Source organism: Aphelocoma coerulescens, chromosome 12 (assembly GCF_041296385.1).
Source record: "Aphelocoma coerulescens isolate FSJ_1873_10779 chromosome 12, UR_Acoe_1.0, whole genome shotgun sequence".
NCBI lineage: Eukaryota > Metazoa > Chordata > Aves > Passeriformes > Corvidae > Aphelocoma > Aphelocoma coerulescens.
Genome location: NC_091026.1, coordinates 20,947,692 through 20,975,410, shown reverse-complemented (window position 1 = coordinate 20,975,410; position 27,719 = coordinate 20,947,692). Strand labels below are relative to the sequence as shown.

The following is a 27,719-nucleotide window of genomic DNA, read 5'->3' as shown; positions in this document are numbered from 1 at the left end:
TTTGTTTGTAATCACATACCTTTGTCCTGCTCCTAAAAATCTTCTTCCAACTCATCTCCAACCTTTGCCTTCTCAGTCACTCAGTGATCACTGGTTCAGCAAAACATCTTTTACTCTATATCAAAACTTGCTTTCATTTCTACCTCATCCCCACCTTCTACATTCACAGACCTTTCTGCCAAGCCTACATACCTTATCAAACTTTCATCCTCCCCAACAGTGAGGTTATTTAGACCTTGAGGAGGAGATGGGAGCTGTTTGAATGTTGCTTAGCTTGGTCACAAAACCTTGGGATCTTTGCAGAAGAAAAACAAATGGTTTGAGTGAATGGCAAGTGTTTGGGTTTTTTCTTATGATTGTATCACTCTTTGATTTGGTTGATTTGGTTTTATTTTAAGTTCTACGATTCTGTGATCTTGTAGTAGTGAAGATCCTGGAGCTGGTTTGGAATTATGCCGGGCATATGAAGTACGGAGTGGTTGTAAGACCATCTGCAATAATCTGTGTGAAAATTACCTGATTTGGAGATGATTTTTACAGGGCTGTGGTTTTCCATGCCCGATCCTGGGCAAGGAGGGACGCTGAGGTCTCTGTGCCCACACTTGTGTGCCAGCAGCAGCTCAGGGTTACAACCCTCACCAAGCACCCAGCAACCTTCACTGATGGAATTTGATCTTGGTCTTGTCCTTTGCAATGGATTCTGGAAGGAGTTGCTATAAAACAAGCACGTTGGTTTTTAGGAGAATTTTCTACCCCTGAATTTCTGACTTCAGCTTGTCTTTGCAAATGTGGTATTTTTCTTCTAAAGGGCTTTGCATGTTTATGGATCTGTAGAAAGATTTAAGCATGTCAGAGTAGGAGCAATCGAATGGAAACACAAATGGAAGCTGAGGCTGGAGGCAAACTGTGAGAACTTGGACCTGTTGCAGACTTTCAGTAGCTAATTATTGAACTGTTTATTTCATGAGAACAAAACCAATGGCGTTTGAATAATTAAGAATTTGCTTTGTTGGTGGCACACTTTGTCTCTCATTGATCCATTTACTTTAACTTGCCCACGTGCATTTGGGGGTGTCAGACCTGCACGGTGAGGCAGGGGTTTGTCCTTTCTTTTCCTTCCTGGTGTGTGTTCATGCCCACTGGCACATGTCCCTGGGGCTGGTACATTCCAGCCTCCTTAAATCACTGGGAAGGTTTCTCCACTGACAACAGGGGATGTGGGATCCTCCGAGGGAGCAGAGCCGAGCGAGGCTGCAGGGATGTCCCTCCTGGAGATGCTCAACCTCTCTGACTCCTCAGATCAGAAGGTGGTGCTCCCCTCGCTGGCCTGAGCTCTTTCTAGGCTCTGCCTCTCTGCACAGAAGTCATCACTGCTCCAGGAACGAGGAATATCTCCCGAGCACACGGTGGGAATCCTGACTGGCAGGAGAAAGAGGCAGGCGAGTCAGGGAGCATGAGGGGTGTGTGCAGCCTCCATTCCCCAGCAGTTTGCTGACTGTGAAGCGCTTTTCCTCAGCCAGCTGGTGCAGGCAGAGTGTGGGGCAGGAAGGGCTGTGTCCCTGGCAAGGAAGGTGCCAGCTGGTGCAGGCAGAGTGTGGGGCAGGAAGGGCTGTGTCCCTGGCAAGGAAGGTGCCGGAGATCCAGCACGGTGACGCTGCACCAGTGGCTCAGAGCACTGCCACCCGTGCTCCCTGGCCTGTGTTCAATCACAGACATCAGAGGCAGAACATCTGACCAGCAGGTCCAGTGTGATCTGCTGGATTCCCTGCAGAGAACAACAAATCTGTTCTCAGTTCCCCCTCACACGTTCTCTTTCTTTCAGGCAGGTCGTGCCTTCCTTTTCCCCAGATGCCCGAGAGTAAGAGAGGAGAGGAGCAAAGCAGTGCTGTGCCCCAGAGCCTGCCCAGCCTTTAACATCCCTGAGAACTGAGCAATCTTGGTCTTTATGTTTTAATATAAAATAATGTCATATAAAACCGGGGAGAATATTTAATAAGAATATAAAGGTTTACAGTAATAGAGGATATATGTGTTTTTATTGGGTTTCCTGGTGTTACAATAATAGTCATCATTTTCTTCAATGCATTTTCTTGTAGTGAGGAGAAATTGTAATGCTGAATCCTGATTTTAGGTGGATTTCTTACAGCAAGCTGGGAACTCCCAGCCATGGGAAGATGAACCCCCCTGTAAACATTCCTGAAACCTTCATTCTCTCTTCTGAAGGGTGGGTCTGTCCTTGCCCACGGGTGCCCAGGGCTGTGTTCCATCACAAGCACTGCATCCTCATTACTGAGCTCATGTTTTCTTGGAATGGGAAGTGCATGAAGAGTTTGTTTTAAATCAAAATGAAGCTGCTGGGAGGATGAGATTGTGTAGAGTTAAACACAAGATATGTGTTAATAGTTAAACACATAGATATGTGCATGGTAATTTGGGAAGTGACTTTTCTTCTTTTTGTGGCCAATGAAAATTGTGTCATGAGAAGAAGGAAATATGGAAGCTGCACCCAAACATTGTGGAACTATATTGTGAAGCAGGTGTTTGTTTTGTAGTTGAAAGGAACAGTTTGAAAATCCCTGCCTTTCGACACAAGTTGCTTGGGAGAAGTGAGGGAAGCACAAAGCTAAACAATTATAATTGGTAACCTTTAAAAATAGAGACATATTTCCTAACAAACAGCTTCATTCTTCTTCTTCTCTTCATTATCAGACACTCATTAACTGAAATATTTATTTGGGATTATGGGATGTTTAAAAATGCAACAGCTGCTCCATTTGCCTTTTCCCTTTCTGAAGATGTGATTTATTCGATGTTAATGCCTGGTGCGTGTTCAGCAGGAGGAGAAGGCAGCGGAGGGGAGGGTGGAGCTGCTCTCCTGGAGTGCCTGTGGGCTCTGGGAGGGCAGGAAAGGTGTGAGCTGTGCTGGGAGTGTGGCCTGAGTGCGTGCACAGAGCCTGCAGGGCCCTGCTCCTCTGCAGGAACTCTGGGGGTTACTGTGGGAAAAACCCAAGAGGAGCCCAGCTCTGGGATCAGCCCCTTCCAGGTCCATCCCAGTCCTGCTCCTCCACTGCATGCCGAGGCCAATATGTCGCCAGTACAACCCCAAATGGTTGCCAGAAAACTGGGAATTCTGCCATGGAAGCCACCAGAATGGGTAGAAAATAGGTGTAATTAAGGGAAGTGACAATTAGTATCTCTGTTCTCAGGTGCTGTAGTTCCATTTCTGTCAATGAAGCCGAGCTTAGCTGGAATTTGACTCCTTGTTTTATAATTGTAAATAGGAGTGGGAACCTGGATTTTTTCCCCATATGGTGAGATGCCTTTTGATCAGGAAGGCAGAAGCTCACTGAAAAGCGCTTAAATTTCTGGTGTCTTGGTAAAAGACACAGACTATGTGAAGCTTTTGAAAGATCCTCTTGAATATTAAAAATAAATAATAAAAAAGGCAACATGTAATTAATTTCCAAATACTCCAAGTACTTTATGAAATCCAGCTGGTTTTATCATCATCTTCCATTGACAAGGAGATGACTATAACTGCTAAAACTACAGGCCTTGGAAGCCCATAGTGAAGAGATGTACTGAACTAGGAAAAAGAAAAATTGATGGGATGTCTCCTTAGATGAAGCAGAAGGCACCTGGCAAAGTGATTGATAAAGTTTTTGTGTAATTACCAGAGAAGGTCTCCCCTGGTTTTGCATACTCTGCTTGAAGAGAAGCTTCTCCAGCCCAGTGCATCACTGCTGGGCTGTCTCTGCTGCCCCGTTTGCAGCCTGAGCTGACAAACACCAATGTCCTCATCAGCATCACTGGGGCCTGGCCACCTTTGGGGGTCATTGGGGGGCTGGCATCTGATTTGTCTTGCCTGCACTGGGCCTCCCACTGGCCCCCATCCATAACATTCCCGGACATCAAAGCAGTCTCTGGCTGCCTTAGGGACCTTTTTATGTCTCATGCATGTAGGACAACAAATGCTGTTTGCAAGAGGCTGGCTTAGAAAAGGGATAATATATTACCTCTGCAAAAGAAATTTATAGTTTGGTTTGTGTGTGTGACAGTACAGAGGAGGGAAAGGAACATATTGATCTAAGATATGGGAGAGGGAAGAGCCAGCAATATTTCTCACACATTGAGTAGCTTTGGAGCTTTCATCTGAAGTGAATGTGTGTTTTCTTGCCCCATCCAGGCACTGCAGGTCAAGTGTTACACCAGGGATGTGTCTTTGACAGAACAGTCTGTTCTTGTGCCTCTGGGCACTGCCCTCTGCTTCTGGTGCTGCTGGGCATTGCTGCTTCAAACCCCCTGATGAATGGCTTAACTGGAAGAAACGCCTTTGTACTTAAAAGCCCTAAATCTGGCAGGTTGTGAGCGGGTCTGGAGCCCGGTTTGGCCGTGGCAGAGCTGCGGGTTGGGGCCGTGGCAGAGTCGGTGCAGGACAACACCTGGGCCAGTGCTGCTGCTCACAGGGCTCGTTCTGGTGGGCAGCAACTGAGCCACAGAGAGCCCGAGCTGCTCCTGAAAGGGGGGATTGGCACAGGAGGCACAGCTGGGCAGCACAGGGGAGTTTATCATCTCTTCTATGGCCTGATGGAAATCAGGGTTTTCCAGCAGAACCCCTCCGCAGAGGCTGAGCTGTGAGCAGGGAGTTCCCTGTGCTCCCAGGAGCTGCAGTCCTGCTCTGTACCTGTTATGGAACTCAGATTGTGTCTAGCAGCTGTGTTGTCTTTGCTGGAAAACCTTTTGTGACCCTCCGGAGAGCAGCTACTGCTTCTACAGAAAGGAAGAATCATAAGAAGTGATTTAGGTGAAATTTTTGTGGAATCACAGGATGGCTTGGGTTTGAAGGGACTTTAAAGCTCATTTTGTTCCAACCCCCCATCAGGGATAGGGGCACCTTCCACTATCCCAGGTTGCTCCAACCTGGCCTGGAACACTTCCAGGGATGGGGCAGCCACAGCTTCTGTGGGAAACCTCTTTTCAAGGAGTTTTGCAGTAGGTAGCTGGATAAATCAGAGAATGCTGGCAAAAGTTTGATTATCAATCCCCAGTTTAATGTGCACTGATGGTGCACACTGTACAGTCTTATTGCTGTGCACAGAATTAAGTGTTATGTTGAAGAGCATAGCAGGGGATAACTTGCTTTGGGCCCATTATCTGCAATATTAAATAGCATTCAGCAAGTATTTTATAAAGTTCTATTATGTTTCTGTTAAGATGGAAGAGATAATCTGGAGAAAGGTGAAAATGAAGGGTTTAAAGAAAAACAAACAAGCCATACAAAGACCCCAAGGTGGCTGCTCAGTTTGTATTGACAAAGCTTCATAGAATCGACCACCAGGAATTTATAAACTGTCAGATGTTTGCAGGGGCTTTAGTACCAGAAAGCTCAGTGTTTACAGGAGACATAATTATTGCCACCAGCAGGTTCATGCACTTCTCTGTCTGGTACTTCATGGAAACACAGAAAGAAAATGTAAGAGAAGTTTAGATGGTGTTGGAAGGGCTGCAGAAGTGAAAGGTGAACTTCTATGAAGAACATGAAGAAGAGAACTAGAAATGCTGTCATGACTTTGGTGTTGACCATGGAGAGGTGTCCAGACATAAAATAAAACACCTGGTGTGTGCACAGGGCAGGGGGACCCAGTTCTTCTCCCCAGTGGGTCAGAGCTGCTCTGCTGATGGACAGTGTGAGGCTTGCAGTGGGTGTTCACTGCTCATGAGTGTGTCTGACTCTCACCCCTCCCTGGTGCAGAGGCAGAAATCCCCTAATCTGACCCAATTCCAGGCGTTTCCCACATCAGCAGTGCAGCTGTACCTGGCCAGGCAGGAGGTGGGCTCTGTGTCCACCTTCCTGGGGAATTCAGTGTCCTGGGGAGGAGGAAGGTGCCTGCACAGGTGCTTCAGTCTGGCTTGTGAGAAACCTGAGATGTCAGGGCTCCTGACGAGCTATACATCCCCAGCTCTCACATCAGCTGAGCATGAATATTAACCTGTCAAAAACCACCTAAGAAAGAAATTGACCTCATTTGCAGATAGCTAAAAGGAAATTTCTTCTCAGACTCTCAATGTTATGAACATTTTTTGTTCATAGAAGCCATCAAGTGTGACACAAACTTTATAGATATAAAAAAAAAAAAACCCCAACAACATCTTTTCATTTTCCTCACGTAATTCTTCCATTTTCACCACATCAAGATGTGAGTGGGACAGACAAACCCTGCCTGCCTCCCTTCATGGTTGGGTCTGGAGTGTTTTGTAGGCTGAGGGGTCCAAATCAGAGTTGCCCTCAGTGCCTCACAGTTACACCTACAGGTGGCACTGAAGCCAGGCTGCTTCCCCCGGCTGGCTGATGTTTTTATCCCCCCTGCCCAAAGCTAGGAACAGGCTGGCATAATGAAACCTCGGCTGTGTGTGACACAAAGTCACCTGCCAGTGGCAGGAAGGGTGCCCTGGGTGTCCCTGTGTGCACAGAGGTGACACCCCCTGCCTTTCCCTGGGACACAGGCACATCATTCTCTGCTCTTGGAGAGTCAGGGGCTCAGTGAGGACAGCAGGCAAGGCTGGGATGGCTCACTGAGGTTAACCTGTTTTCCCATCTGAAGAGGTTCTTCCCCCAGATCAGGAATTGGTGTTTGGGATCTCTGGATGCGGCTGTTTCCATTGTGCCATAAATGAGCCCCAGTAGGTTGGTGCCTGAGGGATCTGTTGCTAAGGTGACACAAACAGTTTCTTGCTTCAGCTGCTGGAGAGGACAGTTCAGCAGGAGGTGCTCAAATGAAGCTGAATTCAAACCTTTTTGCATTCTTTCACCCTGAAGCAAAACCAATTTTGTTTCATGGAGGTTTGGTTTTGGACCCCCTGAGCTGGGGTCGTTTCTAGTCCAAACAAAAGCATCACTCTGTGCATCTGCAAGAATGTCTCTGTGCTTGAGAGGAAAATAAGTCTTACCCAGTGTATTTCCCTTGTAATCTGTGTTCTAGTGCTTAATGTGTTGTTGCACTTGAAAGCGCTGAGGTGGAAGGTTTCTGATGGCTGAGTTTATCATAGATCAGAAGAGCAAAGCTTTGATGATCCCTCTGTGCTGTGTTACTGCTCAGCTCTGCCCTGTTTGCCCATTTGAGCTGGAAATGATTGTTCTTTCGGCACTCGAACAAATAAATAACTACAAAGGTTTGCCAGCAGATCTGCTTTGTTTGTGCCGTTGCGCTTGGCACTCGCTCAGAAGTCGCGTCCTCTGTTTAGTTCCGCTCCTGTTAATGCCAGGCACGGCTGCAGGAGAAGGGAGCGTCTCCCACTGAAGGGGGAGCAGATGCGCTCAGGCTCAGCTCTGAGGGACTGTGAGCCTTTTTCTCCAACTGTCTCAGCAGTGTTGATGTCATCTGTCCTTGCAAGCCGTGCTTCCCTTTCGGCTGTTCCAGAGGCAGTAGCCTGGTCACTGCAGTTTATATCCGTGCCTGGGAAGGAACCCAGGCTTTTCAAGGGGCTCCAAGGCTCTGGCCACACACTGCCAGTTCTGCAGGGCTCACACGGTGAGGCTGGTGCTGCTGGCAGTGAACCCTCTGCATGCTGGCCCAGGAGCTCCTGGGTGCAGGTTGGTTGTGAATTCCAGGGCTCAGGACACGATCCTGGACCAAAGCTCCCTGTTGCCACTCCAACTCTGCTTCTCTGGAGGACCCTGCACTGGGGTAAATGAGGGCAGCTGCAGTCACCTCTGAAACGCTGAGTATTTGAAATACTGCTGTTATATATTACTTCTCTTGCAATGCCCCAGGTGTACAGTGTTTAGCTCACATCTGGCTGTGCTGTGTGGAGGCACCTCGTGCTTGTCTCTTCCCAGACCCCAGGTAGGCCAGGGTGACTCCTGGTGCCACAGCCAAGCAATGCCCCGTTCCTTGCAGTCAAGAACCTCCTTCCCTCAGCAGGACCTGCTGTGCTGCTGGGGCTGAACAGCCTCAGGGACTGTGCTGGCTTTTCCAGAGGGCTTGGAGTGTGGCCAGAAGGAACAAACCTTTCTTACAGACCTGCCCCTTTTCACTGATAAATTATCTTCGTGTCTGCAGGAACACCTCAGGCTCACACTGGCTCCACTGTCAGGAGACAAAGTTTGCCTTTATTTATATCTTGGCTGCGTGACCCAGGCAGTCTGTGAGTTTAGAGTCTGTCACACATAACTCAGAGTAAATAAATCCCCTCATAGTTAATCATACATTGGACACAAATCATTTGTAAATTCAAACAGAATGTTCCCTTTTTCGAAGGTTTTGCAATGGGGAGATTTAAAACCAGAGTATTTGAGCTGGGTGTCAGGTTTAATTTTCACTTACTAAGAATATTAGTTAGGATGCTATTTACTTAAGAAATTTGCCATTAAGAATTTATTCATAGCAAATGCAAGTACCTCTGAAACCTTTGTTCTCAGTTGAAACAAAATGTTTTGTGGGATTATTAAACACTGCTCTGTGAGATTTGAATTTCAAACAAGGGTTGGGTTCAAAAGTGTCCCAATGGATTGAAGAAATGGAAGAGCCCGACGGGGACCCATTGTCTGACCTTGAACGAGTCACTGTAGTGCTTAACACTTCAACTCGTACCTGGATTTGTGTGATGAGATATTTACACTTACTGACCTTTTAAAAATGGAGCCAGAATTAATTTTTACTCTGCAGCAGAACTTCAGAACGCTTTGTTTGTGTCAGCAGCAGCACATAAGATCCTTTCTGCAGTTAGTGTTGTGCCTGGAAAACTGAGGTGTCTGGGTTTGATCCTTGGTTCTGCTCTGTTTTCCTGGGTGGCTTTGCAGGATGCCTGATCTTGTTGTATTCCAATGTCCATTTGTGTTGTTTTTTTTTTTCTCTTGATCTCTCCCCTCTTTCTTACTGCTGGAAATGTAGGAATAAGGACACAATTGTAGGAGGTTGGGCACAGTTTGTGAAAGCAAAGTTGTGTTTTTGAATACCTGGGTGTATCCTTGGTGTTGAATCTGTTTCACCTCACAGGTTTGCACTTCAGTGCACTTCAGACATCTTTCTATTATTACAGCACAATTAGAAATGAATGGAGTTCTCCTCCCTCTGCAGTGTTAGTTAAATTCTCCATATGCTGGTAGGTTAAATGGGTATTGAACTGTTTAACATTAATTAAACAGCCAGGGCTGGGGAGAAGCCAGGAGCACACTGTCCAATTAAAGCAGTTGCCTGAATGAACAGCTGCCCATAAATCAGCTTCTCTTGTACACATAACAATTGTTAATTGAATAATTGCTTAAAATTCATCTCTTCATTTTTCCTCAGGAAATGCATCACATTTACTTGGAAGCATTGGATTTTTGAGCATGTTTTGATTTACCAAAGCTGAGGTGCAGCGTGTGTGTTAGCAGGTACAGAGAGCTCACGCTGAGCCTCAGCAGGAGGGGATGGGAGGGGTTTGGGGTGCGTGGAGGAGTGGACAGGAGGGTTTGGGGTGCGTGGAGGAGTGGACAGGAGGGTTTGGGGTGCGTGAAGGAGTGGACAGGAGGGTTTGGGGTGCATGAAGGAGTGGACAGGAGGGTTTGGGATGTGTGGAGGAGCGGACAGGAGGGTTTGGGGTGCGTGGAGGAGTGGACAGGAGGGTTTGGGGTGCATGGAGGAGTGTCAGAACCTCTCTGGGAGCCCTTTGGCGTGGCAGTGGCCAGGGCAGGGCTGTGACTCTGGGCTGTGTGGCTCAGAGGCTGGATTTGATGTGGCAAATCAGACATAGGAGCCATTGGAATCTCTGCAAGTCTCCCACTGGTGTCAGAAGTGGTTGTGTCCTGCCACTGACTTGTTGCTCCCACAGGGCAGCCCATGTAGTGCCTGGGTGCTCTGGCAGTCCCAGACACCAGGAACAGGTCTGGGATGTGCCAGTGTTTTCAGGCAGGTGGCAGAAGCTGCTGCTGCTCTGCAGCTCTGTTCAGGGAGCAGCTGCAGTGACACAGCTGGGACGGTGCCTTGTGTGGAGCACAGCAGAGGGCTCCTGTGCCGAGGCAGGAGCAGCTCTCTGGAGCACAGACAGCAGGATGCTTTCAAGGTGCGATGGAACAGCTCTCATGGAGTGGAATTTGCTGCCAGGATGGGCCTTTCCTCTGGAGCACCGTGGTGTCTTTGTAACACAGACCTGCAGTAATCGACCTGACAGTTCTGTTCCTGGTTCCCTCCTCACACAGGCAGCTCTTTCTCCTTTGGAGCAGGATTTTGGTTCAGTACCTATGCTTCAGCTCTTATCTTGCATAGCAGCAGAGAATAACAGCTCTTATTTCAGTATATTGACACGTCTGCCACTATTCACCTTTCTTTGGCCAACCCAGGCAAGATTGGACATTAGGCAAGTATCGAGCTTGCACATTTTTTCTCTGTCACTGCTCAAAAATTCTGAGTTCTTTAAGCTCAGATTCCAAACATGTATTACCATGTATTTCAAATTCCTTTATGTGATCTGGGAGAAAAGCATCATCTCGTGTTTGTTCTTGGTGAGCTGGATGTGGCTCCCTTAGGTATGTCAGGGAGCCTTTGGCACTGTGAGGAAGAGCACCCCAAGGTTAGTAAAGCTTTTGTCTGTCCTATTTGGTTTATAATATGAAAGAAAAATCTTGAGTCTGCATCTTTAGCTGCTGTAGGTTTGTGAAATTCCTTTGAAGTTGGCACTCTGGTATGCATACATAAAGAATCAGAATAATTTTAGTGAAAATCTGCTAATACAGATGTTTTCTTCTTTATAACAATAACAATGAATTTTGATCACTCCTAAACAAGATCAAAGGCATCAGAATCTCCTCTTTGTTTTAACATTATAATGAGAACACAATTATACTTAAAGCACTTAAAATGGTTGAAGACACAGTAGCTGAAAGAAACCTTAACTGCTGGAATGATACCTTGATACTGGGCTGTAATAACCTCGATTATCTGTGGCTGCTGGATTCTGCTGAAAGGAGAAGCACAAATGGCTGAGGGCAGGAAATTCAGTTGTCCTCTGCAGCACCAAAAGTCAACGATGTGCACTGGTGTATACAGCAAGCAAAGGTTCTTTCTTGAAATCACCCAGCAATGGGAAATAAGAGGAATTTTTCATTTCTGATGGGGGCGCAGTGGCTTCAGGAATGAGATTTTTCTGTGCCTTGTTTTGTTTGGGTGGTGCTGGACAAGGGCAGGGCCCTGTCCTTGGTGTCTCTCCTGCTGCACCTCTGCATCCACTGCCAGTCTCCTGCTTTTGCTATCCCAGCTATCTTTTCTGAGAGGAAACCAGGGAAAGAATCCCCGCTTTTCAACTCATTCCATCGAAACCCACTGGAAGCACAGCTCTGGCTTATTTTCCCTTGAGATGCTGAAGTATTTTGAGTCCTTCCCTCTCCCCCATCCCAATCTTTTTCTGTTCATAGGATCATGGAATGGTTTGGGTTGGAAGGAACCTTAAAAGCTCATCTCATTCCAAGCCCCTGCCATGGGCAGGGACACCTTCCCTGATGCAGGGATCTGCAGTGGGGAACTGAGCCATGGCAAGGGCTGCAGTGTTTGTCACCTTCCCAGGATCCCCAGGCCCCAGCTCGGGTGTTTCCCTGCCCGAAGGCTGTCCATGCCCAGGAAGGGGTTGGCAGTGAAGCAAACCACCAGCACTGCTTGGTTCTGCCATGCCCCCCTGCTCTGGATGCTGAGGATTGATCCCACATTGTCCCAGACAAAGCCACTCTGGTAAATGAAGCTCTTGGTGGCTGGGTGAGGTGGCAGCTGCTGGGCCTCTGAACTATTCCCTGAGGAATTCATTAGGAGGGGTGTCAGGGCATTTTGTTTCATATACCCACACTGGACTGTGCTGGTAGCAGTGGACTGGGTGTGGTGGAGGAAATGAGCCTGTGACACCTGCATGCCAAGTGCCCTCTGCAAATGCATCTCTGTCAGAGCCACCAGGCAGCCCTGTCACCCTCCCATCAGCTGGAATTGGATGCCTACAGAGGTGGTAATTACAAATCCCAGCCAGGCTGCACAGGCTCATTTGTCTCTGTTTATCATCAGAGCAAGAATATTGATCATTACTAAACCATTAAATATCTTTGGAGAGGAAGAAGAAAATCAGATTAATAAAGGTTGACATGCATTGTGGAATGTACTTCTCCATGAAAGTCAGGTTTGGGAAGTGCAGGGATGACAAATGAAATCACTCTGCTGGCCTGGGACAGATGGCATCTTGGAGGAAGCCACTTGGACTTTTGTTCCTCAGCTCTGCCTTTGTGTTTGGGAGCCAGCTGAGTCACGCTGTGTTTGTCTGTGTGTGTGCAGCTCTGGGGTTTGGTGGGCTCCCTGCACGAAGCTGGTGGGATGGAGTTGTGGTGGAAATCTGCTGAACAAACCCTGCCCTGGGGATGGGGGCTCCCAGCCTGTTTCAGGAGAAGGCCAGGAAGTGCCTGCCTGGAGCCTGCCAGGGGATGCCGGGGTGGGAGGGCTGCAGCCACGGCCTCTTTACACCAGGGTAGGCAGACACTTGGATCTTTTACCCACTGTTCCAATATCAGATGTTACATTTTTATCTCAGGCAGCAAAACATGGACATTTTCAGCCCAAACTGGTATTTCCCTCGCTGTGCTCTTGGAAAAAATTAATTTTGGCAGTAGTTTGACCTACACCTTCTGACTGAGAGCATTGTTACCAATTTCCCCCAATTTCCTGTCTAAGCCCCCTTTTATCTAATAACCATTTTACAGAGAAATGACCAAAAATATGCTGTGCAGGCTTGGTTTTCTCAGGCTGAGTTTTATGAACTGTGGATATGCAGGGAGCAGTGTTACAGGACAGCTGGAAGGTGCTGGGAGCTGCCACAGGTAAAGCAGAGCCAGAGCCCAGCCAGGTGAGGGCTGATGTCCAGCTGTGGCTGCTGGGGTGTCTGTGCAGCCCAAGGAACAGCCAGAACTGACCATCCCCCAGAGCAGGAGAACCACTCCACAGGTGGAGTTGCTTGCAGATATCTGTGATCAGCAAAAGCCTTTAATCACAGGGTTTTAGCCCCAATTTAGGTTTTCACGCATGCCAATTAGGAGAACCTTGTTTTCTATAGATACAGTCTTTCCTGTTTTGAAAGCTTGACAGTTCTAATGCTTTGAAATTATTGAAGCTGACATATCTCCTCAAGAACTGTTTAATCTGTCAGATTCTTCCTTCTTCTATCATCTCAATCATCTAATGACTAAAAAAAAAGAAAGAAAAAGAAAAACCTCCCAATTAGTTATTTTCTACCTTCCTTTAACTTGCCAGTAAGTACAGAGGTTTTTACTTGGGGTAGGAATTTCTCTTTAGAAACAGAGAAGAGCTAATTAAAAACGCCCAATATCCTAAATGATGAATTATGTTGAAGTGCAGAGTGGTTTGCAGGTGATAATGTCAGAGTGTGTTGGAGACATGGCTTGCTGCTTATGCTGGATGCAGAAAAGAAATTCGGCTTTACACAGACCAGATGACCTTTCTGGATTCTTTCATTTTCATATTAGAGTTTTTCTTCATGTTCATACAAGCAAGTCTCCCTTTTCTTGCTACATGACTCCTGGTAATTTTGCTGGGTGAATTTTTTCAGTTGGGGTCCTGATCAGTTTCTTTGAAGGAAGTGGCAGATTTGGCACAAACTGGCAATCTCCTCTCTGAGGAGGGCCAAAGATGATGTAGCAGTAAAGTCTTGGGTGGGCATCCCTTGAAAATGACCACAAGCCATGCAGATAGTGCCTTATAACTTCATAATCATTTTCAGGGGCTCAAAGCAGGCCTGGAGTAGCAGCCTTGGGGTTTTGTTGTGCTGTGTGTTCCTTCTGTCTGGTTAAGCTGCTGCAGGAGCATTGGTGCAGGAGTGGGAAGATGGTAAAATTCCATGTGATCTGCTGAGATGAAAGAAAAGACATGAATGGATGATATCAGCACTATTAGTTTTCTTTCACTCCTTCAGTGAAACCGATTATTGAGTGCAGTGGGAGTTTGAATAACAGGTGATGGAAGATGGGTGGGAGCAGGAACCTCTGGGTTTGAGTTCAGCACACTCAGATCCCCAGCTTCAGTGTACAGGGGGTTCCTCTTGCTTAGTCAGAGCAAGAAGGCTTTATTGTCCTGTGGAGGGACAGCAACAGGATATTATGCATTAACAGCCTTGATTCTGAATTAAAAACAAACAAGAGATGCAAACTCTCCCAATCAAAGTGTTTAATCGGTGCAGGTTTCATTTTTTGAAGCTCTTAGTCCCCCACATCTGCATATATTATAGCAGGTAAATCTCCCATTGTGAGCGATTGGTGGGAAGAAATAAACAAAAGCAACTTTGATATAGGACTTAAAATCACTCCAAAGGCATTTAAAAAAAATATCTCTCAACTGCCTCCTGTCACTGCAAAGGCACCACATTTCACGGGGGTTGCCCACTCCTCGTAGCCCCAGCCCAGTGTGCTGTGGTCACCTGGGGATTTCATTTGCAATCAAACTGTCCCCTGGATCTTGCCTTGTCTAAGGCCAGATGTGTTAGCAAGATTAATCCTGTCCCAGGCAGCTTCCCAATTACTTCTCTACTCTCATCAGCCTTCTACTGAAACTGTAAGTAGTGGATACACGTCCTTTAAATACATGAGAGATTTCACCATTGACTCTGCTCTGAGCCACGCCTGGGATGAGCCATTCCTTGCAGGTTGTCTGCTGGACTGGAGGTGCATCTAGATGGGTGTAGCCAGTGCATGTGGCCCTGCAGCCCCTGAGGATCAGCCCTGGTTTGTGCTGCAAGCAGCTGTATTCGATGTTTGCTCATTAGAAATACCCAGGAATGTGTATTGTGGGATGAACTATAATGATACTGAGTTTGGAGCGGAATAAACAAACCAGAGCTGCGTGATGAGCATGTGCTCAGCCGGGAAATGCCAAGTGATAAAGACATTTCTGCTGGGGGGGGAAGCCTAATTGCTAAGAAGAGCTGAGCAGAGAGTACAAATAACCAGGCCTTGCCATCTCAGAGCTAATAAAAGCTCCAAGAGTTCCACTGGCACTCGGGGGAGCTGAGGGCTGCACTCACTGCTGCTCTGCAGCTCCCCAATGTTCCCCCCGACAACAGGGGCCACGATCAGTGTCCTTTGGAGTGAGCAGGATGCTTATGGTCCCCTAATGACCCGGGGTGGGTGAGGGGAGGGGAGCTCTGTGTTGTTAATCAGCAGGAGCTCCGTGTGCGCACACAGCTCTCCTTGTGTGCTCACCAGTTGTTCCCCTGCAGCACCAGAACAGGAAAGAGACACTTGAATATTTTATGAACATGGACAGAAGACAATGAAAGTCTATTAAACCAGCAATTCACATCACCTTGCACATCACTTTATTGTGTAACAGAGTAATTCTAGGTGGTAAGGTGGCGTCACTGAGACAAGTGTACAGAGTCACTGGGCACACTGGGGCTATGAGTGCAGAAAAGTGATCTAGGGTAGGAGCCAGGAGAAGTGTCCTGGAAATAACCAGCAGGGCAGATAACAATCTGCTAACAGGAGGAAGTAGCTCGCAGCAGGGTATGATCTCAGGCTACCAGGAGCCATTGCTCAGTGGATCCCTCTGGTTTTTCCCAACGTGCCATGTCCATCCCCTGCTGGCAGAGCAGCCACACACTGAGGCATTTTTAGGTTGTCCCTGTATTTCATTGGAGAGCAAATGTCCCCGTGTGTTCTCACCCTACCTCCTGCTGACCTTATCCCCTCTCAGCAGTCACACCAGTGACAGACTGACCGCTGCCCCCGTCACTGCTTGGGGACCAACTGGGCCCCCCCTGCCCTGCAGGACAGCTCTCAGCCAGGTGACAGCTTGTGGATCTGCTTCCTGCCTTTGCTGCCTCCTTTCCCTAGTTTCCTCAGCCCCTCCTTCCCAAGCTGCAGTGCTGGATGGAGAACATGCTCTAACCCAAAGGGTTTTTTTCTACTCAATCCATCCTCATTTCTTGTTGGCTGAGACGCTCCTTGTACAGCTGGAGGAAGTGGTGCTTCTGTGGCAGCAATTAATCTGGGAACAATTGAATAAGGGCTGGTTTCTCTTAGCTGGATAGGCCTTGTGATTTAGGGTAACTCAATAGAAAGAAGTAATTTGGTTTGTGTTTGCCAGGCCCAGAGCAGTTGTGCTCAGTGAGGTTTTGCAGGGGCAGCAGTGTGGGCTCAGCTCTGGGGTATCCCAACCCCCCGAGTGCTGCCTGCAGGAGCTGTGCAGCACAGCCCTCACTGCCTCTTGCTGTCACTTTATCACAGAGCCTCCAAGTGTCTGGCAGTGTTTTTCTTGTACATCTGTGTTTGGCTTTTATCTTGCAAATCTCCTGTGTGCTGGTGGGACCAGCTGTATCTTTCTACAGCTAGTGATTTTCAAGAAATCCAGTAGAGGTGTCACCTGTCAGGTGTCTGGAGGGTTTGATCAAGCTGATGCATGGAGCAGTGTCAGCAGGCACAGGGAATGATATTTCAGCTCCTCCATGGTGTCTGATTTTTCCTTGCCCACTTCAGCCTCCCTTCCCTGGGCTGCTGTGCCTTGGAGAGCTGCTCTCCTTCCTGCTCTCACTCCTTCCTCCTCCCCTGGCTCCCCCTGCACAGGTGACATGGGCTGCTGGCACAGCACTGGTGACAACACCTGGCAACAATGACAAGTGTGTGTTTTAAAGGATATCTTAGAAAAAATTACTGTTAATGAAATTTACTTTAGTCTGTTTATTACTGCTTGCCACCAGGAGAGTACTCAGTCTCTGGCAAGCTCCAGCTTCCTTGGAAGCCTGGGGAGTATAAAAACACCTGAAATAAGAGGGCAAGCCTCAGTATCTGGGTTCCACTGCATAACTGGAAGAAGTTAAAACATGCTTGAAACAACTACTGGCAAACTCTAGCAATAATAACTCATGTGACTAAACCCAAAAACTGGTGTGGAGCCCAGGAAGCACCAGAGTGGGAGGATCCAGCAGCAGGGCTTGGTGCCAGGCTCTGGTTTGTAGTGGTGGGATCCCTGCAGCACCTTCTGGGAATGTTCTGCCCTTCCCCTTGGTGTTCCTGTGTTTTATCTCCCGAGTGTGAATCCTCGGGGTGCTGTGTGTCAGCCAGCTGCTGGAAATGTGACACGGAGGAATTCAGTACAAGCTCAAGAGCAAACACAGTGGGAAGGTTTGGAATGATGCAGCTGTAAATCATTTAAGGGAAAAAAAGAATGAAAAGGTCGCCGTGCTTTCCCTAACAGCCAGTGGCAGGCAGTGGGTTTGCTGCTCATGTGGTGTGGGGAAAATGTGGTGTGAGGAACATGTGGTGTGAGGTTTGTTAATGGGGTTTTGTTTGTGCTGTCTCTTTCTTAGAGGTGCTTTCTGGAATAATTTGCTACATTCTGCTCCTGCTCTTTGCAAGTGAAGAAAAATGGGATTCTGAGGCTTTCTCTGTGTCTTGTGCTGCAGGGAGAAGGAGCACTAATAGCCCATGAATAATTAGTGTGTTGTTCTAAGCTCATATTGTAGAGGGATGCAGTCAGAGCGTGCCTGGGTTATCGCAGAGGCTTTAGGGAGCTCTGATAGCTTTGCCTCTCGCTGGGGCTGCCTGACACTGCTCATTACAGAAATACCTGGATCAGAAATACGACTCGGGGACATGTGCTGCATGCCAAATGTGGGTGTGTAGGATATTTGCAAAATGCCACAATCCTCCCAACCAAGATGTGTTTCCTGTGCAGAGTTTTCCCTCACAGTCCATCTCTGAGCTTGCACTTCACTGGGAGCTGCTTTGGCAGGAGTGCCTTGGTGGACATAGAGAGTTCTTTGCATGAGTGGATATCCCAGATACTCCTGTCAGGCAGCAGCACCAACGCAGGCACTATAAAATGTGTTTCAAGCCATTTTTCAGCCTGTTATGAGTTGCATTGAGCTGCACTAGGACTGACAGCTCCTCTGGAAGGCAAAGGGGAACGTCAGGAAAAATACAGCCCAGGCACAAGAGAGAATGTGGTGCCCTTTGGGGCTCAGGGCTTTGCTCATGGCTCTCTGGAGCTCTGCACCCTGCCCTGGAGCTGCTCCGTGCTCCTCAGGGCCAGGGAAGGTGATTCCTCTGGCCCCAGCCGGGACTTCTGCAGCGGCTGCAGGTGCTGCAGGAGTGACTGTGCTGGGACGGGCTGAGGGCTGGGCTGCAGCTCCTCGCCTCAGCTCCGGGGCCTGGGCTCAGGGCAGTTCGTGCTGCCTCTCCTTCCTCCTCGGCCCCGAGACCCAAGCTCCTGGTTTTGCTCATGACCCTTGTTTTAAAAGGCTATAATTGACACCGAGATCATCTGCCAGTCCCTCACTTAGGGAAGAAGCTGGATGTGCACTGGGACAGTGAATTGATCAGTATTTGATCACACTGATTGCTCCCATCGAATGTGTTTGACAATATTGAACAGAGTAGCCAAAAGCAAGTGAAACTATTATAATTGTGTTGTTGTTCTATTTAAATAGCTGTGGCACAGTGTGGGAAGAGCTGGAACAAGCCCAGGTTACATCGGGATCGCTGTGCCCTGGCTGGTTCACTGCCCCAGTCCCATCCTCTTGTGCACACTCAGTCATTCACTCACTGCCTGTGGCTGGGCGAGTGGAACAAACACTTGTGGTTCTGCACATGAAAAGAAGCTTCATGGCGGGGAGGACACAGTGATCAGATGTTGAGTGCTCTCTACCCTGCAATACCCAGCTCTGACTTTCCTCTGCTGGAGCAGAAAAAGCCGCAGTGATTAAATGTAGGTGTGAAGTCAGAGGAGGCTGTGTGGAGGTAAAGGCAGTGGGGTGAACAAGCCCCACAGAAGGGATGGAGACAAGGATGTAATGCAAGGTGTAATGGCTGATTTATGTCATCTTGCCAGATAAAACCCCAGATCGTCTGCAGTTTGTTACTTACAGTTCAGCCCTGTGAAATCAATTACCGAGATGCAATTTAATTAAGGCAGGTTAATGCTTGATCCAAGGCACTAAACCCATAAGATGTAATTTCAGTTTACTAATCTCTGTAATGCTAATGGCCATTTGACATCTGCTTGGGCAAATTGGGCCATACGTTTTGGTGCCAATTTACTCGGTGATTTCTGCATGCCAGAACACCCAGAACAGCTCCGGAGCTCGGGAAGGGTGGGGCACCACCCTTTGAGGGGACCTTTCCTTGGTTAATCCTTGCTGCTGTTTCCTGTAGATCTGGCCTGGGATGCAGTTCACCTTTTCACAAGTTTATGTGACTTTTTCTCCCCAGGGAGCTGAGTGCTTCCCCTCGCTGTGCCATTGACCTGTCCGGGGACTTTGGGCGAGATTTTGGCTTCAGTAATGCTGCAAAGCCTTTCAGCTTGGAAGGCAGTTGTGCCTTGTTCTTTACATAATGTTATCAGTGTGAAGGACCTGCTGGATGTGGCAGGAGGCTGGGAAGCTGTTTGCTTCCAGTTCATTTTTATTCTGTTTCTGTTCCTCGTGGTCCCGAGGTGGCTGTGCTGTAACAGAACAGCAGTGAGGGAGAAGGTGGGGAGTCTAAGAATAGCTGTGCTGATGCTGGGAGAGCTGGAGGGAGGGCAGGCTGTCACCCACAGGGTCACTGTCCCCACACTGCTGTGGCAGGTCCATCCCAAGGGCCACTCTGAGGATGAACATCTGCAGGAAATGCCCAAAAGGTGCTTGAATGAGGCCAAGGCTCATCCCAGCTGCACTTGGGGCACAGCACCAGCTCCCTGACACCAGTTCCACCAGTCCCACCAGCACAGCTGCTTAGTCAGACACCTGCAGACTGGTCTGGGTGGGAGAGACCTTAAAGCCCACCCAGTGCCACCCCTGCCATGGGCAGGGACACCTCCCACTGTCCCAGGCTGCTCCAAGCCCCAATGTCCAGCCTGGCCTTGGGCACTGCCAGGGATCCAGGGGCAGCCCCAGCTGCTCTGGGCAGCAATGGGTCACACAGCCCCTGTCAGGCTGTGCCTCAGCCTCACTGCTCCCGTGGGGCGGAAGGGGGAGAGAAGGAAACCCCAGGCAGGGGGAGGATTCTGTGTGCCAGAGCTCTCTGACAGCCAGCAGCACTCTGGAGCAGGTGCTGCTGGAGCCTCTGGGCACTCCCAGAGCCGTGGGCTCCTCAGAGCTCGGACAAGCTCTGACAGCTCCTGCTGCAGCAGTTCTGGCTGTGGCCACGGCTCAGCCCAGAACTGTGCACAGAGCACAACTGGTACTGGGCCTAATCCTCCCACTTTGCCACGCCAGAGATTAATTTGAACTGGGACCGGCACAAAGGGACAAGGTCAGCATCATCCAAAGGTGTTTCTTATTTTTGTCTTGCTGTTCAGGTAACTTCTTCAGAGCTGAAAAGATTTTATTGTCTTTCCCCACTACTACAATGGTTTCATACATGGGGGAGTGGCTATTTGTTCTAATATAAGACTAATCAAATGTCCCTAAGGTAGAAAGATAACAGATCTTAGATTTGGGAAGAATTTGCCTGCTCGGTGTTCAGTGCAGTCACTTTTCATCAGCAGCACAGTCCTCACAGATGTTCTGGTGGAAGTTTCTGCAGAGCTGCCTCTCTGGGTGAGCCATGTGTAAAACCTGGGGTTAACTCATTTGGACTTCCAGGGAAGTCTGATAGGGTGTCAGGGCTTTGTGATTTGTACAGAACAACGATCTTAGGGTCTCAGAAATGAATCATTTTAAAGCATAATAGTTAGGTGTGTGTTTGAGTTTTTCAGTTAAAAATCCAGCTCTGTCCTGTGCAGAGCCACAGGAGTCAGGGTCAGAGTCTCACTGAGGACATCATGTCAACACCTCCCTTCACCAACCCCAGGGCAACTGTTTGTCTTCTTAGACCCAACAGAATTATCTTTTATTCACTTTAATGCAGCCCTCACTGTTGTCTGAGATGTTTGTGTGAGTGGGGGCTTGGATCCCTTCCTAGCTTCAGAAAGTTTTTATACTGTAATTTCCAAACTGGTATTTGTAATTAGTCCATAAAAGAAGGTAATATGTGAAAAGTGCTCAACTGCTCTTGCCAGGATAGAAAATATATATTGTAATGCATTCAGAAAACATTCCAAGGGTAGAGGATCAAGTTGTATTTGATTTTCTCATTCTCTATAATAATCATCTTTGTTGTCTTGCAAAGCTCCAGCTTTGAAGTGTGACACATAAAGATTCTGCAATACCAGCAACTGTTTCTCTCTAGCTTTTTTAGCTCTTTTCCAAGTGATTTGATTTTTTCAATAGCATTAACTATATGGAGGTCTAACAAGTTGTAATTAATGTATTCAGCCATTTTCTTTTGTGACAGGCTGGAATGTGAGTGACAGCATGACGGGAAGAAGCAGAATAGAATTGGATGCTTGAGAAGATTATCATAACAGAAAAACTGACAACTCTCTGGCTCTTGAATAACATATTGTGTTACTGAAAAGGGAGGAAAAAGCTATTTCACAAAAAAGCCCAATGGGGCTTAGAAATTTTTTGAGGAGGGGAGAGATTTTCAAAAGCCTTTTTTAGTGTTGGACAGATTTGAATACTGAAGTTCACAAACAGTTTCTCACATGCTGAAGTGCGTGTGCAGTGGAATTGGTGAGCACATGGTGGGGTGGGCTCTGCTGGACCCGCTGTGGCTCTGTGTGCCCCTGGCTGCAGGAGCTGGTGGGAACCAGCACCCTTGGAGAGGAGGCAGGACAGCAGGAGAGCATGGCTGGGCAGTGTGAAACAGGCTCCCCACTTATCTGTCAGGATCTCAGAATCTCCTGAGCTGGGAGGAACCCACAAGGGTCACCAGAGTCCAGCTCTTGGCCCTGCACAGGACATGCCAAGAATCCCACCACGTGCTTGAGAGTGTCGTCCAAAGCTGAAGTACCTGCTCAGCTCATCCCCTGGGGCTGGTTTGCATCTTGGAAGCTGGGATTCCTCCTTGGGAAGATGCCCTGGATGATTAAAGAGTGGGGCTGGCAGCCTTTCCTCCCCTGCTGCCATCCATCCACCACAAGGTCATCTCTGTGCTGGCCCCTTCATGTTTATTTCTGAGCCAATAAAATTCCCATTTGCTCTGGTACATTTTGTAATCCACAGCTTTCAGCCCAGAGATTGATTATCTGTATTCCTAGATAAAATCAAAGTGCAGGACTTTAAACAGATTTCCACTCAATTATTTCCCCCAGACATCTTAAACGGTGTTGAGAAACCCCAGATTAACTGGGAAGTGGCCGAGAGCTTTGTACCTGCGTTTGCCTCCTGGCCTTGCTGCTTTTCATTTTTGAAGTAGTTTTCCTGCTCTAACTTCCACCCAACAGGGGGGCAATAACTGTGCCCAGCCTGGAGTGTGGGCATGGCACCTGAGCAGGTGAATTTAGGGCAGTCAGGGGGAGCTCTGGCTGGCAGAACAAACCAAACAGAAACACAATGGGCACAATTTCATTGCAGCTTGTGGCTTTGGTCTGGGGGGATCCCACCAGGCTCTTCCCATCCCACAGGAAATCCTGGCTAACGAGCCAAGGCCTTGATGGAAAACTGCAGTTCTGAAATGTGTTGGGTGAAAAGTAAAATATGGCTTTGAAACAGAAATAGAGAATTCCTGGCAGGAGCTGTTTCTTCTCCCTGCCCCTCAGTTTGGATCAAGGTTGTGTTCAAGGAGCCTCAGTTCAGCCACTTAAGTGTGTGACATTCCTAAGGAAATCAGGAAATTAAAATTAATTTCAAGGAGGACATTAGAAATTAGGATTGGAGGAGAATTTGTTAGCACTTGTTCTAATATTTCAATTTGGGACCGGAGGACATTTTTGCACAAGATTTTTTCAATAGAAATATAAATGTAATCCCAGCACGATTTGAGAAACATTAATTATGAGCTATACAGCAGATGGAGGCTTTAAAACTGTATTATTTTGCTTGATTTTTTTAATGGCTTGTTCAGAATTTTTTAAATTGCCATTTTCTTTTGAAAACCTTTAGTATCACATTGATAAGTGTAAGATTGAATACTGCCAAGAGAAAAAGATATATATATATATATATCTATATATATATATATAGATATATATTTATCCCAGACCAGACCTTTGAGCTTTTTGATTCATCAGTGTGTTAACATTTATTTTAGTTATGCTTTTTAAATTTTTTTCTTTTAACGCTTCTTGGGATGATCAGTGATTCAAAATATCTTTTCCTTACCCAGTTCTACAGGAAACCAGGGCAACATAAGTGAGTTCTTCAGTTCTGTGCAGACAGTTTTGTAATCCAGAACATTGAGATGCTGGTCAGGTGAAGAGACATTCTCCATCTCTTTCTTGTGATATTGAAGTGTAAATTGAAACTGTGGCAACAAAGTCCGGTGTCAGTGATAAGAAATTGCAGGTGTGTGTAGTATGGGATGGATTTGTGCTCAGAAACGGATCACAGGTGGATTAGACAAATAATTGGAAAAGGAACCTGCAGCCAGGCTCTCACTGCAGTCAGTGGCACACTGTTACCCTGTAATTCCAGTGAAGTTATTCCAGCTGTTCTGATTTACGGGAACCACTGAGATAAGGAGACTTCAAAAATGACTATAATGGCATCAAAGGAGCTGTTAAAACATGTGAGTCATGGTGGAGAGCATCCACAAAGAAGTTATGGCACAGGATGACGATATGTCTCCTTTGGGGATGTTTTCATCTTGGATTTTGCTCCATTTCCTTTGTTCCTTCGAGTGCTGTAGTGCAGGGTGAAGCACACTCTAAGCAGCAGCATGTGGAATAACTGCATGATTTTGCAATCTCTGTTAAAGCAGCTGCATCTGTAACTCATTTCATGGAAGTTTTACTGGTGGTTTTTTTCCTTTTACCATACCATACTCGAAGCTCAATGAAGATAAACTTCAAATAATGTCAGTGTATCACGGAAGATTCAAAGCCCTGCAGCTGAGCCCGTATTCCTCAAAGTGCCATTTATGAGCTGAGCTGTTTTAATGTAGTGGTAGAAGTAAACCCAAACATTTGGCAGTGTCTATATTTGCACCCTTGGGACAGATGATGGAGGAGTTATTTGCTCCAGCCTTTAATCAATTTTAGGTAAACAGCATGAGTGTACCTTGAGCATCCATATTTTCTAATTGACTCTCTTAAATGTGAAGCCTCCCATAACTCAGCAGGGAGATTTACAGCAGGGGAGGGGGGGAGCACCCAGCACTCCCCACTTGGTGCTGTGATGGATCTGCTCCAGCAGCACAAATGGCAGAGTGCACTCAGGAGCTGCAGCTCCTTGGCAGTTCAAAATGCAAACCATGGGCGATTTCCCGGCGCTGTTTGATTCATTGCTCTGCAAATCTGGGGCTGCACCAGCAGCCGAGCTGCACGAGCAGTGCTAATCCTTGATTTAGCACCGCCAAATCTGTTTATTTTACGTGTGCTTAATTCTCTGGGCGCTGTCAGTTTGTGTTATTCATGCAAGGACTTCTCGTGGGGTTCAGAGAGTTTGATAAATCTACTTTCTGCACTTGGTTGGTGAAGTGTTTGTGGTTGCATCTGCAGGGAGCCCTTGTGGTGAGCTGCAAGAGGAGTCAAAGGGGGAGGTGGATCTTATTGTAGGGTTGTGTCCAAAATCATCTGGGATGTGGCAGGACTGAGTAGAGGAAAGGCACAAGGGGAGAGTGACAGTGAAAAATGGCTTTGCTTTTTAAATGTATTTGATTTTACTTGGCTTTCCTTGGAGTCTCCTCCCGAGCTTGGTAGCCCCAGACCCAAAGCCCTGTGTCCATGTGCTAAGATGCAACATCAGGGGGATGGGGCTTGGAGCAACCTGGCATGGTGGAAGGTGTCCCTGTCCATGGCAGGGGGGGAATGGATGATGTTTAATGTCCCTTCCAACTCAAACCATTGTATCATTCCATGTGTTTGCTCTCCCAGCCTTGGCCTCACCTCTGGCTCCTGCTTGCCAGGGATCAGTTCTGGTGCTTCAGAACCAAATACTCTTCTGTTTTCCTGATTTTATACTTTATGTGTTTGTGTGAGTCCTGGGTGTGTGGCAGAACTCAGTACCTTCCAGGTGTTCCAGAGTCAGCTTCCTGAAGTGCAACGAGTTGTTCCCAGCTCTGGCACCTGTGACTGCACACACACACAGAGCCCTGTTTGAGGCAGCCCCTTAAGAGCAGCATTTTGCACAAGATTCTGCATTTTCAGCAAGTTGGGACACCCTTCGTTAAGATTCAGACTTTATGCACTGATTACTTCTCCTCTGCTACAGCTTAACTTCTCCTGCACGGCTTAACTTTAAACCCAAGTGAAAGGAAATCCAATAAAGATAAATGAGATGTCTTTAAAGGATCCAAAAGGAAATTCAGTAGTGTCAGCGATGAATGTGAAGATACAGTGAGTTGAGGAACTTGAGGATGATGGCTTCTTTATGAGGTTACATCTGTTCACAAAGGCTTAGAAGTATTTAAGATAATTAATTGCTTTAGGAGCAACACTTCTTCAAATTCTCGTGGCTGTGATTCTCTGTGTTCCTGTCTAGCCCAAGAGCTGGGTGCATAATGTAGTAGCTTGAAGCTGATGCCAAGCAGTGTGCAGTAAGCACTGACAAAGAACAGTTCAGCTTCCTGTGGAATTCCTCATGGACAATGTGTTCAATGTGCTTTTTGAACAACAAAGTCTGTTTCCCGTTCAGGTCTCCTGGTGTCAGTGGTGACCAGAGGTTTCTGCTGTTCCTGAGACAGGTAAGTCACTGAGCTGCTCATTCAAGAGGGGTCCCCAGTGGTGGGATGGGCAGTTGTGTTGTACCCAGGAATGGCCAAGTTCAGATGTATTCCCTGTGGTTTAAAGGAATTCATTCCTTCCAGAACTTGGGTTATCACTGTTGGATTCAGTTTGACTGCTTAGGGTCCTTTCCCCTAAGGGTGTCTGTCTGTGGGTGCAGAACTAGAGAGGTGCCCAAATTCACTGGGAATCAGCTCTTCCAAGCTGTGAGTGCAGCGTCAGTGGGGTTTTGGCTGTTTCCTGATTGCTCTGAGGAAAAGCAGTCCCTGCCCATGGGACACCTGCTCAGAGAGGAGTATTTTGATTTCCAGGTCAGCTGTGCTTGGTGCAGACTGTGTGGGATGTTCCAGGAGCGAGTCCCAGCCTCAGGAGGTCACCGAGTTTCCCCTCCTGTGGCTCAGCAGCCTGCTCCCTGCATGCTGTTTGAGTTCTCAGTCCAAACTCCTCAGGAATGTCCCAAGTGCTGGGACTCTCCTTTCTTTAGCAGCCTGTTCTACATTCTCTGGTTAATAAGATCTGTGCTGGAGCTGTCATCCCTGATTACACGTTTCCCTGTTTATATTGCTTCTTCCCAGTGGTCACCAGCACAAATGTCTCTAGGAATCTTAATGTATTTCCTTTTCTTCTAACATATAAATGCCTGCAAACCAATCAAAACAACCATCCTACTTTGACTGTGTATTTTATTTCTGCTGAAAGGTTCAAATGTAATGAAAATAAAATGTTCAATGAGCAAACACACATTTTCCAGAAGAAACAGGCACATTTAACTTGTTTTGAAAGATGGATGAACACTATTAGTTTTGATATATTCTATATATATCTTCTCACTAGACAATTGTTATTTAAAGATTTAGTTCTGGGTTATTGCTGCACTTACATTGTAGAGTCGTTTTACACCAACGCACGGATCAGTAACTTAATTATAAATAAGTGGGTTTAAGCCAAATGTAATGGAAATAATGTTTTCTTAGCCAGAGTGTGCTTAGCCTCAGCTGTGGGGATGAGCTGGTGGCATGGGGGATGTCCCACTTCCACACTGCACCAGAATGTCCTGGGGTGCTGAGCTTGGTGTGGTGGTGGTGCCAGGGCTGTGCCAGGCACCTTCGAGGAGAGGATGACCTGGAGACCTGAGGAATCAAGGAGGGTCACCAAAGCTGTCATGAACCTGTGAATATGGGGGTGCAGGCTGCTGTTCACAGCAATTCCAGGATGTCTGCCCCTGGGACAGGCAAAAGGGGTGCTGGTACAAAATATTACAGGGTATTATTTTTACACTTCATTCTTTAGCAGATGAAGTGATGGGTATCGTTCAGCCTGAGCCCCTTGATGCATACCATTGCTAATATTAATTTTACATCCTTTCAAAACCATCTTCAGAATGTCTATTAAAATACTTAATTGCAAGGTGCTTTTTCTTTTTTGCTTCATCTCTTTTACATTGTTCTTTATCTCAGAAAATGAAGCACTCGAGACTTTGACAGTGAGGGAAGGGAAGTGATCAAAATGTGAGAGGGCAAGAGCAGCAAATCCCCCGGAGCCCCACGTCTGGGAGGTTAACATTGGGTTGTTAGGGGATTTGTAGGACTTGGGAGAGAAACTGACTGCTTGTAACTCAGAATTAGTACCTGAAAGCCTCCAGTCCTCTGTTATCGATTGTAGTCGCGGCCCCCAGCACGCGTGCAGAGGGGGAAGGAGAGGAATTATTCACTGCTCTCCACCCTGATGGAGACTCCGAGCTTGGCAGGGTGCGAAGTACCCGTCACTGATTTAATGGGAAAGAAACGCTGTGCCAGGCTTTGGGGCTTTCGGAACTCCCCCTCAGACATTTCTCTTCGTTCTCCCCCTTTCACACTCACAGGATCGGCTCTAAAAGCTGTGGGACGCGCTTGCCGGGCCAGTTGGATCGTGGAGCTTTAGGAACTGGAGGGTCAGAGGCTGGCGGCAGAGGGACCTGAGCAGCTCTGGAGGCAGGGACATGTCATGCTCTGAGAACTGCAGGTGGCTGGGAAAATT

At 47.4% G+C, this 27,719-nt stretch overlaps 1 long non-coding RNA gene across 2 annotated transcripts in view; it reads left to right on the top strand.

The window, feature by feature from the left end:
- LOC138117530 (uncharacterized) overlaps positions 1-26,363 on the top strand; it is a 47,921-nt gene extending 21,558 nt beyond the window's left edge. Inside the window, exons 2-4 of one of the 2 annotated variants that reach the window (XR_011154690.1) lie at positions 9,291-9,376; positions 25,615-25,663; positions 26,015-26,363. This is a non-coding gene — a long non-coding RNA (uncharacterized lncRNA). The remainder of the gene's footprint in view (positions 1-9,290; positions 9,377-25,614; positions 25,664-26,014) is intronic. The other variant, XR_011154689.1, reaches the window with a different exon arrangement.
- Positions 26,364-27,719: the final 1,356 nt, after the last annotated feature.